We start from the raw sequence: 18,313 nt of genomic DNA, 5'->3' as shown, positions 1-18,313 counted from the left end.
ACTTTCTTAGCATTACACTTTCTAACTCTCGAGTCAATTTTCCACATTGTGGTTCTACCACCAAACTCTGCCTAGTTTGATAATCCTTCTCCTAAGCACTTGTTCCTTTTCACTCTATAACCCTTCCTGGTTGCTCCATATAGGTTACGTCGGGTTGCATATCTATGCGCTCATATGCCCCTATTTGACTGGCATCCGAATTACACTTCCTTAACATTGATACGTGGAACACGTTATGAACTTGCTACATATTCGGGGTTAGGGCTAGCTTATATGCTAACTTCCCAAACGTCTTAATATATCCAAGGGTCCAACAAATTGTAGACTTAGCTTTCCTTTCTTTCCGAACCTCATCAATCCTTTCCAAGGGATACCTATAACATTACTAGGTCCCCTATTTCATACTCTTTATCCTTTCGTGTCAAATCAACATACTTATCATGTCCATCTTGGGCTACTACCAGCCGTCCTCTGATTAGATCTATCATATCCTTGGTCCTTTGGACTACTGCGGGTCCGAGCATCTTGCGCTCTACAACTTCATCCTAACATAAGGGAGATCGACATTATCTTCCCTCAAGGATCTCATAAGGCGACATCTCGATAATGACATATGATCTATTGTCGTAAGATAACTCAATCCGAATTAAGTGATCATTCCAAATTCTTTCAAGTCTATTGCACAGACTCTCATTATAGCTTTTATCATTAGAGCTTCTGCTTCTCAATACCCATTCTTTTCCAGTTCGTAATCGCTACTACCTTCCGTTCCTAATATTATACTGGTTATACTTTTGCTCGTTAGCGTTCTATAACCTTTTAATAACCACGTCAACCTTAGTATCACGAATGTGTTCCCATTCCGCATACTACCACCACTTTATTACTCCTTTTTCAGTTGTTTCTATTTTCCAAAATTTGATCAATCAAATAGAAGTAAAGGAATTTGTTGAGAGATCACTATGATCATGAACACTTGTTATATTGCATAGTTAGTACAGAAGGTGGCCAGCCTTTAGTACTTGACAAGCAATTAAACAATAGCTGGTATCCTACTCGGCTTCTATCACACAGATAGATAGTCATTCGGCAATACCTCCCCTTTTGGAAGGGTTGTCCTTCTCAGATTACATGAAATGAAAAGAAGAGAAAAGAACGAATTGAAGAGAATTGTATATTCATAAAAATTTTATTGCCATAAAATATCTGGCTTGGAACCTACCTCTGAATTATAGAGGTTTGTCATAGGAGAACAAAACATAAACGTATTTATATCAGTATCAAGTATTATAGCATCGTATTTCCCATGCCTAAATATTTCTATTCCGTCCATCATTCTATGGAACCATGCTCTTCCTCGAGTTTAAACACAATCACCTTTGAAACTCCCTCGACATCGAAAATCGAATCTGGGATCTCATTCTATACATCATCGCTACTAGAATTCTATGCTTGCACCGCAACCTTCCTCGTATAATAATACGACTCTCTATTGATAAGAAAGAATAATAATTCACTAGGTAGATACTCTACTTAATTAGTCTATCAATGATAACTTATACACTACCACGACCCGATTAGGGGTACTCAATCTCGACACCTATTCCAATACAACTCTCACGGTTGTAAACAGCTCGATACTCGCAGAATCATTGCTGCCTTACTATGGTCCACCACTGACCTACTGTAGTCATTCATTTTCCATGAAGTCTTAATATCTAACCATACGGAGTCCATACATGTCGTATCAAATACTTCTAAGGAGTTAACATAATCACCAATCATAATTCATGAAGAACACTCCAAACTCTGGCGTACTTTCATGACATGAAGCAGATAAAATTTGCAGAAGAGTTTCGCTCAAAGCAACGATAGCAGGTTAATACCATTCTTAATCATATGCCTTCAATAGAAGACTTAACTCAAAGGTTTGTTTAGTCCTTTTTGAACTATGGTCCTGGCTTATCTCAAGATATTATCTTCTGAGATAGATAGCCCGCTCATGGCGATTACACGAATTAAACCTTTACTAACTACTATTACGGTTGGGTATTGCACAGTCATCAGAAGGAATGTCAATCTTCCAAACCATAATACAACCTTCACAGTTTTAACCATCATCACTGTATTCCTTTGGCACAAGTGCCTATAATTATCCTCTTACCTTTAAAGTGTCGGCCACCTCTTTGGCCTTTCCTGATAGTACAATTTCCTTACAGTCAATGTCATTTTAACCACCTCCAAATAATTTTCTACCTCATTTCAATCACAGCTTATGTGAAGATGTATTCCTTAAAATCTGATGAGTAAAAAAAAAAATCACCATTTTTCCATAAGTTATTGCCTCAGTCTTTAGAGGTTAATCACTGTCACGACTGACTCTCAACTATACTTAGAACATCTTTTATCTTAAGTCCTAATTGCCTAGAACAATTTCAACCTTTACTGGTTTGATCCATACTTTCTCGTGGTTTAACACGTGCCCCACTTGGCATCATTATAATTACGTTATATTTCCTTTATCCCCATTTCCATTCTTGAGAATTTTGAATATTACCTTTTTCCTTATAAAACCTCTAAGGTTATCCTTCAATCGTTCCTCCTGTATTCCCTAGATACAGGGCATATCATAATACCATTTACTAATAGTAGAACCATTGTCTATATACTTCTGAAGAATTTCTCCACTGATCCTTAAAGGTTATTATTACCTTAATCCTTTCCAATTCATACTGTCAAAACTCATACTATCCCTATTAAGGGTGAAATGCCAACCTTTATGCATTCCCCTAGGATTCGTTTTAAGTTACCGATGTTCTATCCTTAATTCCACCTTTAAAAAGGTACAAGCATCCTTCCATGGATAAATAAAGTCATATATCCCTGATATGGGTATCTTATTCAATCATTCCCACCTCGATAGTAAATGCCTAATTTCACAATAACATCTGTATACAAAATGAGGTTAATCAAAATGGCCTCCAAAAGATAACAACGGTTATCCGCTTTTCTTGCCTAATCTGGTAACGATAACATGGATGTTCTGGAAGATATTGGTCATGTTCAACGTGAACCTCTTCTTAATAATTCCTTATTTACTTTTGTTGTTTATCTCCACAGTCATCTCAATGTTGGGATATCTCTCATACCTGGCGTCTCCCTTTCTGGGTATCGAGCCACCGGTCTTACATTTCACATTATTGAAGGTCACTTCCTTCATCCAAATTTTTTTTTTCCTGATTTCTTACTTTCTTGTCTCCTCAGTCTATCCGCGTCTCATTATTTATCCTTCGAATTATCTCAAGGTTTCCTCGAATCCTCCCAACTTAAAGGGGGTACAATATATGTATCTCTTATGCCTTCAACCATCAATTTTAACTCATGGTGGATCATCATCATCCTGACGATTACATACTTTTCTATTTCTATTGCTATGAGTCTTTAGGGTTTGCTCATACCCAACTCCCTTATCATTCCTCAAACTCTATTGCCTTTATATTCCTTTCCACTTCAGTTTCTTTTTATTTTCCTTTCTCTTATCATTATTTCACAAACCAATCACAATATAAGCATTGATTTCAAACATCCCGTCATTCTGGATTCGTGTCCTCAGAACGAATCTTGACCACTTTTACGACTTAGATTCATAATTCATCATACTCATCCACTTTTGTTCTAGCTCCAAAGTTTTTACACTATCTCCATAACCTTGGGAATTACTTTCCCGAAAACAATTGACTGAACTTAAATCAGTTTATTCTATCCTCTGGCTCCGTGCCTTTCTTGGTCTTTCACCAGCAGGTGGCCTCTCTCTTAGGAGGGTAAGTGATAAAAATAGTCTTTTGTGATTCGTCAATCATTTAGAATCTCAACTGATTCCTCTATTTCCTTTAGCCAGGCTATTGCCTCGACTGGGTCAACCTGTTCCTTGGAACTCTGAGAGCTTAACGACTTAAAGGTCATGAAGAATTTCCTACCGCATTGTTTCCTCAAAGTGGTGGTTGGGGATAATAGTCTAAGTTCTGTCTAGACAGGTCTATGAATTGCCGTATAGGAGTACCGTCTCGGGTCTCCTTTCCTTACTCGACTTTCTGTTTCCTTATTATGAAATGTTTCATCCTACTCCCCATAATCGGGGTCATCTTTTAATTTAAAATCCTCATTTTCCACTCCATTATGTCATGGGTTCCTTCTATCTTGATGGCGACCTCCCTGACTATCGCGTTCAGGGTTTGCTCTAAATCTTATTCCTCAACTATGGCTCTCATCTAAGTTCTCATCCTTACACTCTTGAACTTTCGGAACCCAAATTCTATAGGAATACCTCATTATTCCCTTATCATCTTTCTCGATATTAATCTTTTATCTAATTGTTGGCTCTCTACCTTCATTCATAACTTTTTCTGGCACAATATGATCTTTTCCAATAATTCGGGCTGTATTGCAATCTCAAACAGCTTTTCGGTACCGGCTCCGGTTACCTTCACTTCTATTTCCATTTTCTCAAAATCTCTTATAAACTCTCCAAAAGGCATTATCATCTTGAGTCTCTCCTTTTTACTAAGGGCATCAGCCACCATATTGGCTTTCCCCCGAATGATAAAGAATCTCATAATCGTAATCCTTGATTAGCTCTAACCGCCTCCTCTGGCGTATGTTGAGCTCTTTCTACGCAAAAATGTACTAGAGCTCCTATGGTTTGTGTAAATCTTGCACTTCTCTCCATACAAGTAGTGCCTCCAATCTTTAGGGAAAAACTATTGCCACGAGCCCAAGCTCATGGGTGGGGATATCGAATTTTATACTTCCTTAATTGTCTTGACGCAGACGCGATTATCTTGCTGTGCTATATAAGAAGCACCCTAATTCCTTATGCGAAGCGTCACTTACAAATCACAAAATCTCATTTTTCATCCGGCAACGCCAACATATGGGCCGCCACCAACCTTTGCTTCAGTTGTTAAAATCTTTTCTCGTATTTCTCTGTCCATTCGAACTTCTCAGTCTTACGAGTAAGCCGCGTTAAAGGGGCTACTATCTTTACAACTTGAACGAACCTCCGGTAGTGACCGGCCAATCCTACCTCTGGTAGTTTCCCTAACCATGGTCATCAATTCCTCAGTGGTCCTTTATTCATTCTTGTCAGGATCCTCCATGGGATCCTCCTCAATAACTATCCCTTCTAGGACAACATCATCAACCGCTACATCCTCACTATCAACATCATCCGGTCCTGCATTAGGACACTCTATCGGATCCGCAATCCGATCTCCAATTAGTAATAAAATATCATCGCGATGTTGCTCCTCAACCTCAGGGTTCGGAGTCCCGCTACCATATACGATAACGAACTACGATCCTATCACGATATTTATAAGGGTTCCCATAAGGGTTTTAACTGTCAGTGCTACGTTAGGTAGCCCGACTATGAACTTGGCAAGAGTTCTTATTATCTTAGTGAACTTATTATCTTTACGTCCCATCATCTCTGAGGTTTATAACGCTTAGCTCTGATACCATTTCTGTAACACCCCCAGATCCGGGGTCGGGGATCCGGGTCGTCACGGTCTTTCTTTCCACAATATCACTTCACTTAATTAATAATAAATAACCTTATGCTGTGACCCCACACTAACACACACCACAACCCGTTATAGTCTCAGAGATGAAATTTAAATAAGTACAAGTCTTTGAATCCACAATTTAAAAGTTATTACAACCCAAAATGATTACTTGATAAATTTACAGTTAATTGCCATTATCTGCCACAAGTTATAATTATACATAATTGATTCTCAAAAGTAGATGGTCTGATCTACAATAGATCTACCTCTGCAGCTATAGCAGCTACAACATCAACGGGAAGACGCGGGACGCTTCCCACGCGCTTGCGCTGGGTCTGCTGGGGTCTGTCCATCTTTCCTAACTGTTGTTGTGTGATGAAGAAATAAAGTAAGGGTGAGCAGCAAGCCCACCAAAATAATATGTATAATGATTTACAATATATGAGCCTACTCATAATACTCATGAAAGTCTTGGTCAAAAGAAATGAACCAAGTTCGATATCTTAATGCGATGAAGTCGCAAAATATTCAGTATATATACATATATACTTTTCAAAATATTGGAAGTCCTCTTCCATGCATAATATACACAAAGTCCCAGTGTATAACTGTATATAAAAAAAATATCGTTGCAAGGTGATCTCATATATCTAACCTTGTCTCAACGTTTTTCTGAAAATCTTTGTCATTCATAAGACAATTATTAATTAGATATAAGTTTAAAAGATGAGGTTACCAAATACCCCAATATACTTATATCTTTCCCAATACTACTTGAACTACCACCGTTCAAGTTATAATCAGTTTCAAAAGTTCATCACATAGATGAGACTACAAGACAAGATTTGAATAGATTCAATCTTTGAAATATTATTGAATGAAATAAAGTTACGAGATACTTTATTTAGTCCCGATATATATATATATCCACATATATATATCTCTTAAACATTTCCTGGAACCTCTGTTATGTAAAGTATGAACAGAGTTTGAAACATCCAATGAATTTTGGAAAGGAAAAGAATTTTGGCATAAACCCGATATCTCGCTGATCAGGCAAAGATACCAATAAGTAACCTTTTCTACTAGTAGATGGACGAATTCCCCACTGGTCATCACCCTGGTCATAATTAAGACCTATGCTGGACTGCCACTCAGCCACTTATGCATTTGATGGACTCCCACTGAGCCACTTACATAATAATAGACCGTACCCCGGCCTGTCGCTTATGCCGACTCAATGAGAGGGGCTTACTTCCCGAACGTTGGGCAAGTAATCAATTCATTTACCAAATCTGCAACCTTGTTGCGAATATAAAATACACCACAGAGCCGGATTCCCCAGGTTTTGAGCGAGTATTTAAATCCCCTTAAAAGGAAGATCTTAAATATAAAAATGAGTTTTGGGATCCGCTCTGACTTTTAAAAATCATTTTGAAGACTCGAAAACACTTTAAAGAGTGTTTGGAGTAAGGCTGATTTAATGAAGTAAATCAGTCCCCAGAATATTTAGAAAATGACTGAATATTATTATTTAAATAATATTCCCATAAAGAATAATCTTTATAAAAATAATTGAAGTAGAAGTATTAAAACTTATACTTGAAATAAACATTAAATAACCAAAGATATACTTATATGAAAGTATTATCTTTATTTGAATAATCGAAAATAAGTTTGATTATTGACATCTTATTCTTTAATAAAATAAAGAATATATCTCAGCAAATAATCGGAGTCATAGATCCTCAAATGAATATTCAAATAATATTCAATAAATAAAATAAGCTGAGTCATAATACCTCGAATGAATATTATAAATAATATTCATTAAATAAAATAAAGGAGTCATAAGTCCTCGAATAATATTCGAAATAATGTAATAAAGTTTAAAGTTATCGAATAAACCTTATTCGATTAATAGTTTGGAAAACTATAACCATATATATATATAAATATATATATATATATATATATATATATATATATATATATATATATCCATATCCATATATACAAGATTACTCGGGATCCTCGACTCCCGGTTTTAGAAAATATTTTCACCTTTTGGGTCCCTATACTAAGGGTATATGCAAGTTACCGCTATCCTCTAGCATAGGTATTATCAAATGAACCAACAGATATATATTTCAAGAATATGAAACAGGCATGCATATATACCATATTAGCATACTCCAATATATTGCAAAATTTGCTACTAACAATCATGCAATATCACAAGATAATGCATATACATATATTTACATCACAACAACAGTATAACGGGTAGAAAACTTGCCTGAGCGACTGGGGGTTACGAATGGCTCGGGACGAGTCTGGTAACCTATAAACAACAAGTAAGTTGGAATTAAACCAAAGTCACTTGTGAATCTATACTTTAACTAACTTAGACTCTAACGCTTGTTTTGCGCTCACTGATTCGCTTAAGTCACTCGGGTACCCTCGGCTCCACCATTTTTAATAATTTAACCTTTACGAGTTTTAAAGCGATTCCTTCGCGAGTGACTTACCAACTGCCTAAAACACTTACCATAAATGTTTCATGCATTAATTAACCCTTTTTGGTCTTTAACCTACATTTCAAAGTAAGGCGAGGGAAAAAGTTTCGTTCGCGAAACGCCGTTACTTGAAACGGTCGTTTCTCCTAAACCGTAAATCGGAATCGAACGAACTACATATCAAAACGAAGCTCGTAACATGAGCTATCTAAACATGGCAGTGGTCACAATCTAGCAGGGGGTTCTCGGGTCCTAATGTTATGCACAAAACAGTCTAAAGAAAATCGGACGTTACGACGGCTATGTTTACGCGATTACCAATATTTATACCACTCCAATTCTTTACCAATTCACTACAAACCACCCAACCATCATCAATACCTCAAACACAACTTATATCAAGGCAAAGTCAGTCCATAATCTCAAGGTTTTCCAACTTATTCAACCACAAACATGATCTACTAACCATAACTTAAGATTCATTAACCATTAACCAAGATTCATATCCAAAATCACCACAAATCCAACCAAACCATCTATCATACATGGATCTTGCTATACATACATGGATATTTCTATATATACATTAATCCATCCATAAACTCATCAAAACTCAAAGTTCAAACTATAAGTTAAAGGTGAAAGTTGTTTATACCTCCTTGAAGCTTCCTAACACAACCCAAGAGCTTTGAATGCCTAAAAGAACCTTGATCCTTGCTTGTATAACCTTAATCTTTCATAAAAATTCAAGAAAACTAAAGTTATTTCTTGAAGGTTACTATTCACCATCTTCTTCCTTGATTTATAGAAAAAGATTGGCTTGGAATTAGAAGCTTAAACTTATAGGAAGTATGTAACTATCCATGGGGAAGCTTAGATAATTACCTTGCTAAATAGTAAGTGGTGGAGCTTGGATCTTCAAATTTTAAGAAATGGGCCGAGAGCTAGCTTGGGAAGAAGATATTTTTGTGTTTTGTTTGATGAAAATGAAATGATTTGCTTGGTTGGTTGATTTTTGTGTTGTTTTTGGTTAATGTCTTAATTAACCTTGATTTTGTGTGGTTATAATTCAACCACACTTCCTTCCCTTCTATGTCATGCTTGTGTCACCTTGCACATGTCATTATGCTCCCACTTGTCCACACCTTGTGGTTTGATGATGTCACAATCCCTGGCTTCGTGTACAAGCTTGTCTCTTGGTCACTTATTTGTTTTACGGTTCGCTTATCTTTCGTTCTCGTTTATCGTTTGAGGGATCATACCCGGGATCTTATTACTTAGGTTCCCTTAACCTTTCTCAATATATTATATTCCTTTTATGATCCTCTCCTATAATCCTTTAATTTCAATCCTTTTTATCCTGTTACCTTATACTCAATTCTCTCCGTATCTTGTGGATTTCCGGGAAAAATCAAAGTGTTCGGAATTGGATTCTGACGATCTTTACATACACTTATATACCACATAGAGTACTAATAATATCCCATAAGATCAATAACAGAACCCCTACATAGCGTGGCATGAAAAGTTTTCTCGTTCAGCAAAAACACTATTCATAAGGGTTTCAAAATTTCTCAAAAATTGGGGTTATTACACAAAAACTATAGCTGCTAGCTCTAAGTCATGAGTAGGATACTTTTGTTCGTGTGATTTCAATTGTCTTGACGCATACGCAATCACCTTTTCGTGTTGCATTAAAACACATCCTAATCCTTTATGAGAAGCATCGCTATAAATTACAAAATTCCCTTGATCGTCTAGAAGTGACAAAACAGGTGCCGTGATTAATCTTCGCTTCAACTCCTGGAAACTTTCTTCGCACTTGTCGTTCCATATAAACTTTTCATTCTTTCGTGTAAGCTTTGTTAATAGTGTGGCAATCCCTGAGAAATTCTGAACGAATCGTCGATAATATCCTGCCAATCCCAAGAAACTTCTTACCTCAGTGGGTGTTCTCGGTCTCTCCCAATTCGTAATTTCTTCGATCTTTTCCGGGTCCACTTTGATCCCTTCGTTTACTGACTATGTGTCCTAAGAACTGAACTTCTTGTAGCCAAAACTCACACTTCGAAAATTTAGCATATAACTTCTTTTTCCTTAAAACCTCCAAAGCCGTTCTCACATGTTCCGCATGATCCTCTTCCGTCTTTGAATAGATTAAAATATCGTCTATAAACACAATAACAAACTTATCCAAATACTCTTTGAAAATTCTATTCATCAGGTCCATAAACGCTGCCGGGGCATTGGTCAATCCAAAAGACATCACTAAAAACTCGTAATGTCCATACCTTGTTCTGAAAGCTGTCTTTGGTATATCTTCTGGCTTGATCTTTAGTTGATGATATCCCGATATTAAACCAATTTTGGAGAAGTACTTGGCTCCCTTCAATTGGTCAAACAGATCATCGATTCTGGGTAACGGATACTTGTTCTTGATTGTCAGCTTGTTGAGCTCCCTATAGTCGATGCACAGTCTCATGCTTCCATCTTTCTTCTTGACAAATAATATCGGGGCTCCCCACGGGGATACGCTGGGTCTGATTACTCCTTTCTCTAACAATTCCTGCAATTGCTTTGCTAGCTCTTTCATCTCAATAGGCGCCATTCTGTACGGGGCCTTGGATACTGGTTCGGTTCCAGGTGCTAAATCAATTGCAAATTCAATTTCTCTATCTGGAGGAAGTCCTGGTAACTCGTCGGGAAATATGTCTGGAAATTCATTTACAACTGGAATATCTTCAAGTTTTGCTGGCTTCTGACTTCTGTCGATCACATATGCTATGAAATGCTCACATCCTTGTCGTAGTAACTTCTTGGCTTGAATCATCGTTAAGAACTTCTTTACCTGCTTCTGTCCCTTGAACGTTACTATTCTTTCGTCTGGCGTTTTCACCATTACTTTCTTATTTCGACAATCTATCTGAGCATCATGCTTAGATAACCAATCCATCCCTAATATCACATCAAATTCTCCTAACTTAAATGGTATCAAATCTACACAAAACTTACTACCAGAAATCTCAACCTCACAATTCTCACAAACTTGATTCACAGTTACATGTTCTTGATTTGCTAACTCCACAGTCATTATTTCATTTAAGCACTCAACTGGACAATTTAATTTACTAACAAAATCTTGTGAAACAAACGATCGAGTTGCTCCCGAATCTATTAACACTTTGGCACATAAAGAATTCAAATTAAGCGTACCTGCCACGACATCCGTATCCTGGATAGCATCCTTCACTGACATGTCGAAAACTCTAGCCCTTGGAGTCTCATTTACTGCTGGGGTAGATCCCATAATTCTCAATGCATTACTAATTGGGGCTGGTGTCTTGCAATCCCTGGCCATATGTCCTGGCTTCCCATATTTAAAGCATGTAAATCCAATGACTGGAACCTTCACTGCTGGATTCCGGATAGGCTGATCCTTATTTGTTGGCTCTCTTGCTGGCTGATTTCGGCACTCCCTTGAATAGTGCCCTTTCTGGCTACATTTAAAACATACCACATTCAACTTGTTACAAACTCCTCCATGCTTCTTTCCATAAACTTGACAATCTGGAAAAGTTAATCTCAACTGATTCGGCTGATTCACATTAGCTGGACGGTTGCCCTGGCCTCCGTCTCCTGCATTTTGTCTTCTGAAATTAAAATTTCTCCCTGGCTGGAACTTGCCCTTCTTAGAGTTTAAAAACTTCCCTGTTTGTGACTGACCCTCACTTCCTTCAACTTTCCTTTTCTTGCTTTCCTTTTCCTTCTGGAACATCTCACTCTCCGTCTCTGCGATCATAGCCTTCTGTACCACTCCTGCATAGGTATTCAATTCAAAAATGGCTACCTTCCCTCTGATCTATGGTTTCAAACCTTGCAGGAATCTTTTAGCTTTCTTCCTATCGGTATCAACATACGACGGCACATACCTTGACAATTCCTCAAATTTACCCTCATAATCTGTTACCGACATATTCCCTTGCTTTAACTCTAAAAACTTCAGCTCTATTTGATCCTGAACAAACTGAGGAAAATACTTTTCTAAAAACAATTCCTTGAACCTTTCCCAACTAATAACATTTGTGCCTTCCAATGTCTTCACCATTTCCCACCAATAGGTGGCCTCATTCTTCAGATAGTAACTTGCAAACTCAACCTTCTGTTCCTCTTTAACTTTTACTAAGGCAAATGCCTTTTCTATTTCTTTTAACCAAACATTTACTTCAATTGGCTCTAAGGAACCCTTGAATTCTGGTGGGTTTATTGCCTGAAAAGTTTTGAAAGTTACCTGGGGATTGGTCTGTCTTTGTTGTTGTTGTGCCAGGTGAACTGTTTGTTGGGCCAAGATTTGAAGAATCTGGGCTATTGCTGGGTCCATGGGTCTTGGGTTCACATTCTGGGTTGTATCATCTTGGTTATTATTGTTGTTGTTGGTTTCTTCATTCTGGGTGTTGGTGCGGGTGTTTCTTCTGGGAGGCATTTTCTGTAAAGAATCAATCAATTTATTTAGCTTTTGAATCAAATCTTTGTATAAAAGAAAAATTTTGTGAAATAGAAATATCTCTTTTTGAAAACAGTTGTAACTAAGTAAATTGCATGCTTCTTTACAGAATATAACCAGTTATGGAAAACAGGGTACATGGTATCACAGGATATACTGGTGCAATAAATAAGGTAAAGTAAAACAGGTGCAATAAAATAAATGACAGTGTTGGAAAGGAAAAGGTACTGATATATAGATCAAAAGTTTTAGGGTAGTACAAGCGTAAAGACGCTTCGGAAGTAAAAGCAAAAAGGGTACAACAACCTACTCACTAGTCAGCATAGCTAGTCTATAAATACAATTCAAAAGTCTACTGATACACACTACACACTACTGTACATACTATATAACCATAACAACACTGCTCAGCATCTCCATCTCAGAATCTCTAACTCATGGCAAATCTGGACCTCCTATCTCCTCAAGCTCCTCTAGGATCCACTTAGCCCACTCAACTAGGAAATCAGGGGTGATGTCCTCATGTGTAGCCTCAGCAATCCTCACAGCAGCTGTTCTGCGAAATGCCTGAAGCCTCTCCCTAAGTCGCCTCTCACCACTCCCCATCTCTCTGGTACGCATGATATGCAATAACTCCTGGATCTGACCCTGTAGGAATCGTTGCTCTATAAGGCAAGCCTCCAACTGATGATATGGAACAGGATAGGAAGAGAACTGGAAAGGTACTCCTGTGACTGAATGACTAGTAAAGCCTAAATCAGCAGGTGGGAGTCCTCTAACAGGTGGCCTCATGCCTGGAGGTGGAATAGCCTGCAGTAGTACGGGCTGCAACACCAGTGGAGGTAGAATAGCGAATGTTGGTGGAACAACAGGACGTGGATCCGAAAACGGCACTCCAACTGAAGGCTCTGAGTGATCAGCTAATACGGGAATAAAAGAGTCAGCCATCACTGCTATCTAAAATTATATCGTAATATAAGAATCTCGTACCATAACGCAAATTACACTAATACCTGATATACCGAAACACTCAACCTCTCAACGTTCTATCATCCTATGCCTTACTTCTAATCCTAACCCTCTACCCATTCCCGTTAACCTAGGCTTGTGTCAGTGACTTATAACATGTAGCTCTGATACCAAACCTATGGCGCCCTCCAAACCCGGGTCAGAAGTTTGGGGTCCACACAAACACCTTAATTATAACCTGCTTATAACAATAATAAAGATAATAATAATATATGCAATGACCCTACTTACCAACTACCACAGACCGCAACAGGTTAACGTATGCACACAAGCCAAACACACTAATATATTACAAACCGTTCAAATCCCAACTATTTCAAATTCAAACTGAGTATTAAACATTATTACAAACTTTTACAAACTTAAATTATTCTAAAAGAAGCCTACTAGCTCAGCTTTCTCAACCTGAACCCCTAGCTCTCGCGCTGGACTGGGGATCCTCTTTACCAACTGGTTCCTTTTTAACTGGAAAGAATATAAACAACATCGCACAAATGAGCTAACTAGCTCAGCAAGTCACAATGACAAAACTGAGAATAATGATCATCAGGTGAATATGTTTATGATATCAAGTGAACAATGGATTATGATTTAGAATTGGATATTATACTTTTAATTTAAAAAACCAAGGTTAGGCTGCTGATCAGTCACGCACTAACCCCGAGCAAGGCACACAGCATTGCTCTAACTACTGGATCCAAGGCACACATTGGCCTAACTTGACCATTATATGGTCTGACCACGAATCTGGTCCATAATTTTATAAAAACAATCCAATTCTAACATAATAACAGAATATGCAATAATAAACAATAACCGAAATCATTAACAATAATAAATGTTTAACAATGAAAGGGTTTCAATCCTTGTAAGGATCAACAAGGTACTTTCAAAGCTTGAATGCTGGGTAATGAAAGAATTGGATAACAAAGGAAATAACGTTTCAGGGTTTCAAGTATTTGGTCTTTCAAAGCATAAGATATCATGGATTGAGTATATAATAATTCAGTTCAGTGTCTGGTATTTAGTTTGTATGTATTTGTGGAGTAGTATCGTAGATTTGTGGTTCGTGTTTGGGTATACAATAATCAATGGCTTAGAAAGAATATGGTTCATAGCTCAAGAACAATAACTGAAATCAGGATTTAGGTTTCCGTGCTTCAAAGCACTTGCAATATCAACAAGACTATCAAGAATTACAATATCTCGAGAAAGTTCAGAACACTTGCCTGATATTAGCTTAATATCCTGCACTTGCTTTCAATCACAATCGTCTTACTCCTCAACTACCTGTTTCCCTTTCCTACGCCTTGCCTCTTCTGCTCACATATCATAAGCATCTATCAATCATCAACTCACAAGATTCTATTCAACACATACTTCTATCTACCCTTCATTTTACCCAAATCCGATTAACGGATTGAAATCTATGCAATAACCAAGTAAACACCGAATATATAGACCGATAGTCAAACAACAGGTCACGTATAACACATAATACATCACGTAATCAATGACATATCATCTATAAAGAAGTCTCGGGTCATAAATATGCTTTCGGGTATTTAAAATGATTTTTAAAACATTTTTCGGAATTAAAACGGGTCGTTGGATCAATTTCGGAATAATAAACAGGGTTCGGTTGGCCCATTCTGGCTCCGAAATAATTTTTAGAATAATTATCGAGCCTTGGAAATAATTTAGAATAATATTTTAAAGCTCGAAACTATTTTTCGGAATTTTTAAATCATTTTTAAATAATTAAATCTAATTAAATAATTAATTAAAAATCAATTAATAATTAATTAAATCAATTAATCAATTAATTTTCGAATTAATTGACTAATTAATCAATTAAAAATTAACTGAAATTAATTAACTAATTAATTCAGATTTATTTGTGAATAAAAAATAATTTTCGGAATTAAAATAATAATTTTTAGAATTTTCAGAAATTAAAAATGAATTTTTATAATAAAAATAAATAGGAAATATGATTTTTAAACATTTTTAAAAAAGAAATCCAATTTTTGTAAAGTCTGGAAACTACAGGGACCAAACTGCATCGTTTTCAAAACTGCAGGGACCAAACTGCAATTTTGCAGTCCAGTCGCCGGAAAAAGTCGGGGGTGGCCGGAGAACACGTTCCCGACGTCCTCACCCCACCAACACCTCCAGATCACATCTACAGGTTACCAGGAACACAACCATGCAATCAAAACAACCTAACAATCCCTGAGTTGGCCGGAATTTGGCCGTGAAATTTTCCAGTTTCCGGCGAACATCGGTAAACTTCAAAACACAACTCCCTTCTCTACATACCTCGTTGGTTCATGAGACTTATACGACTAGATTGCAAATTTCACAGAGAACACAACCCACTATAACACAACATCAATCTATCACAGAATAAGAAACCCCCAAATTTCAATTAAGAACTTTCATACGGGTTATAAACCCTAATTTTAAAATTCGAAAATCAAACTCAAATTTGAACATGTTATTGAACTCCAAATCAGACGTATGACATATGAAAATCATCAGGAAAACAAGCTCTACAACATGCAATCATCAAATCATACAAACAATCATCCGAACAAAAATTCATATTTTTAATAAAATAAATTCAAAAATAAATAAATTTTTAGAAAAATAACCTTGATTTCTGCAGGTGTATGGATTATAGAATCTGGTAGAGCTCTTCAAGACCTTCAGATTGGTTACTCGAGCTTTCTAAACCGAATTCAATAACACCTCCAAATGCTTGTTTGATTCTTAGAACAGTTTTAGGAAATTAGGGTTTTCTCTGAAAATTATATAATTATCTGTCTGCAAATGATTTTGATACGAAATAAAATACGGTGAAAGGCTATTTATAATTATGGAAAATTAGTATCCCGTTGGATCATTCCGGATATAAAACGGTACGTGTATTTGTAAAAACTGATCCAAACGGTATCGATTTTTGGGATAATTATCCAAATCAGTACAATTTGTACTGCGGTCTTGGTCTCAGCGCCTGGTTACACGTATTACGAAGTGATAATTGAGATAGTTTAATAAAAAGCTCCCGTTTATCGAGAATACGGGTTTTATTAATTTACCGAAACGAATATTGTATCGAAAATGTTGCGCCGGAACCCGCGCAGGACAAACCGTACGCCGGATCGAAAAAGTCGAAACATGGAATATGCTCGGAATATTACAATTAGGTTAGGAAGGAGTTCTCGGAAGAGTTTCGGGTTCCAAATACGTAACAACGGTTGACGTCGGTTGGTGCCCGTTTTTATAAAATAGATTTTAATTACCCGGAAAAAGATTTTAGAAATTTCATATGATTCTTATAAATCCATAAACCAACATAAAAATAATTAGGAAGATATAACAATTATCTATATTTTATTTTGGACATATAAAAATTAAAATACTCAATTAATATTATTTTTGAATATTCAAGTACAGATAACACTTAACAATTAACTCACAGAATAGATACTGGGCACACATAATAATATCAAAAATAATTACACGATATATCCCGGATATTACAGTAAATCATCTTCATTTGTTTGGAAGCAAGTATTACATTTTGAAAGAAACTCTGAATATGTGGGAAAATTGGACTCAAAGTTTTTGAAGCAATTTTTATGGGATATTCATTGGAGAGAACTGCCTACAAGGTCTATGTGTTAGATCAAAAGAAAATTATGAAAAGCACAAATGTGACTTTTGATGCTGACAAGTGTCCATGCTTGGAATGCCTTGATGATAATGAAGCTGGAGCCCTTGCTTTTGAAAACCTCAACATTGATAGTGATTCTGATGGGGAAGATGAAATTGATGCACAACAGGTGATAAATGAAGAGACTACTCAACAGGAAAATCATGAAAGTGGAAGCTCATCTCAAACACCTGAATTTGATAGCACAAACTCATGGGAAGAAAGAGAAGAAGGATCTAGCAGTCATACCAACAATGAAGAAAATGATGAAGGCACAAGTCACCAAACTCATACAAGGAAGTGGGATAGAAGTCACACTAGAGAAGCAATTATTGGTGATCATACTGCTGGTGTGAGGACTAGAAGTGCACTGCTAATAAGTTCTTACATGCTTATTTTCTGTCTCAAATAGAGCCAAAGAAAATTGATGAAGCTTTAATGGATTCTGATTGGATATCTACAATGCAGGAAGAGCTGAATTAGTTTGAAAGAAATAAAGTTTGGAAATTGATTCTTGCACCAAAGAACAGAAGCATAATTGGAACAAAATGGGTGTTTAGGAACAAGATGGGTGAAAATGGTATAGTCACCAGAAACAAAGCAAGGTTGGTTGCAAAAGGCTACTCATAAGAAGAAGGAATTGACTATGATGAAACTTTTGCTCCAGTTGCAAGACTTGAAGCAATAAGAATTTTTTTAGAATTTGCTACACATTCAAATTTTAAAGTGTATCAAATGGATGTCAAGAGTTCCTTCCTGAATGGTGAACTATAAGAAGAAGTTTATGTGCAACAGCCACCTGACTTTGAAGATCCAATTTCCAAATTTTGTGTACAAGTTACTCAAGGCTCTATACGGACTAAAAAGGCACCTAGAGCTTGGTATGACACATTGTCAGAATTCCTACTGAAGCATGGTTTTACTAGAGGTACCATAGATAAGACTTTCTTCTACAAGAAACATGGTGAGGATATGATCC

Source organism: Apium graveolens, chromosome 8 (genome assembly GCF_009905375.1).
Source record: "Apium graveolens cultivar Ventura chromosome 8, ASM990537v1, whole genome shotgun sequence".
Lineage (NCBI taxonomy): Eukaryota > Viridiplantae > Streptophyta > Magnoliopsida > Apiales > Apiaceae > Apium > Apium graveolens.
The sequence above is the reverse complement of the archived record's forward strand: the minus strand, read 5'-3'. Positions refer to the sequence as shown.